General features: G+C 39.6%; 1 pseudogene; it reads right to left on the minus strand.

The window, feature by feature from the left end:
- Window positions 1–463: 463 nt before the first annotated feature.
- Gm31023 lies at window positions 464–808 on the minus strand (annotated as a pseudogene).
- Between the last annotated feature and the right edge of the window lie 1,380 nt (window positions 809–2,188).

The raw sequence follows: 2,188 nt of genomic DNA on the forward strand, positions 1-2,188 counted from the left end.
CTTAGATGGTAATCAGGGCAAGTTAGGATGAAGAAAAGGTAAAGTTGAAATTTTTAAAGATGGGAGAATAGTCATGGAGCTGACAGAAACAATAAAGTGTAAATGGGGAACAAGGTGAGCCTTAAGGCAAATATAGATTTGGGCTGGGTTGGGTAAAAGCAGGCCACACACATGAAGTTGCAACAGGACTGAGGTTGATGTAAAAGGCTGTAATTTTAAGGATTTTATTTTTATTCAATTTAGTTTGTAAGTTTTTGGTGAACATCTATAAAAACAAGCCCATAAGCTATGACGGTAAATGTAGAATAAATGAAGAAATCCAGTTGTATGCTTCTAACATTCTAACACCTTTATATTATTTTCCCTCTAACTCTTTGTTATTAATTATTTAAAAAACCCCAAAACATTGTTTAATTTCTGCCAGCAGGAATGGGATGTATTTTGTTGTAGGTGTGGGTACAGATCACAGAAGATGACTTGGTGGCTGGAAGAGAAAGGAGAGGGTTATATAATGCCGCTGGGAAGTCTGGAGGAAGTACTCATGGCATGCTATAGCTAAGCCACCAAAATGGTTGTGAACCCCTTGGAAATTGAGCTGCCATCACAGTTGAGGTCCAGCTTCATCATGTAGTCAGGGACACCAAGGTCTTCCTGGTTGTTCATGAAGGTGGCCAGCTCTGTGTTCGTGAAAGGAATGAACTCAGCTTCAAGAGCTGACAGCTGTTCTGTTCCCATCCTTCCCACTGTATGTTTGGAAAACAGCAATCAGGGTATCTACGCATCTCTCAGTCTCTGTAGATCTGGACATTTTTGCCAAGCTAAGGAAATAGCCCCGCCTGAGACTGCAGCTGGTGGTGGATGGGACAGGAGTCCCCTGTAATTCTTAAGACCAGGAAATGCTCCTTCCCAACTCTGTTTCCAAACAGTTCTCATCTTTGAATGAACTACACTACTCCTTACTTTACTGAGTCTGCAGGGACACTGAACCCAATAGTGTTCTTTTCCGGCATGAGCTCTTAGGATCCTTGCTTCATGGCATGTTTTATGTTTTAAAAGTAGGGCATAAACATATTATGTGTTTATATACTTGTTTGTCTTTGGCTTTTTAAGACAGGGTATCTCTGTGCAGCCCTAGCTGTCCTGGAACTTTCTCTGTAGACCAGGCTGGCCTTGAACTCACAGAAATCTGCCTGATTGTGCTGCTCATAAATGGTTTATATTGAAGTTGTTTTAAAATTTATTTAGCTAATACATAAAACATAAAATTATACATAATAATGGGGTCATATGTAATAGTGTGATACATGTCCATAATGGGTAATGCTCTAAACATGGCCATGAACTATATCTACAATATCATCTCATATGAAGAAAACTTTGAAAGCCCTTCCAGTATATTATTACCTATAGTCACTCTACTATGTAATAACACACCAAGATTTCTTGCATTGTGTAAATACAACTTATTACCCATTGATCAGCCATTCCCCATCCCTCCCCTTCCACTGTAAAATTTTATGATATCAACTATAAATAGCATTACATACCTTTATATTGTTAGAGTGTGAACATGCTGAGAACAGAGTGAGAAACATTGTAATGGCTATTTGTGGTTGTCAACTTGACTATATGTGGAATGAACTACAAACCAGAATTGGAAGGCTCACCAGTGATCCTAATCTGGAGGCTGGGAGATACAAGTTTCTGACCTGGATCTTGGCATGGAGATCTTGAGGCATAGTGGCTATGGATTCCAGAAGATTAAGACAGAAAGACCTCTGAGTTCAAAGGTCATCTGGAATTAAAGACGTGGTGACACATACCTTTAATCTGGGCCACACCTTCTGCTGGAGACCTTCATTATGATATTAGAAAAAGGAAGATTTACTCTCTCTCTCTCTCTCTCTCTCTCTCTCTCTCTCTCTTTCACCTGATTGCCTTGTGGGACTGAGCAACTGCTAGATCCTTGAACTTCATTGACAGCTGCTGCTAACCATTGTTGGGAGTTGGACTACAGACTCTAAGTCATCAACAAACTCTCTTACTATATAGAGACTACCCATAAGTTCTATGACTCTAGAGAACCCTGACTAATACACATTGTGTGGATCAGAGCATATGGACTTTAATATGATGACTCAGATTAATTTAAAAACGCTGTACAAGTGGGAGCCACATACAATCTTGT

This window comes from Mus musculus, chromosome 11 (genome assembly GCF_000001635.26).
Source record: "Mus musculus strain C57BL/6J chromosome 11, GRCm38.p6 C57BL/6J".
Lineage (NCBI taxonomy): Eukaryota > Metazoa > Chordata > Mammalia > Rodentia > Muridae > Mus > Mus musculus.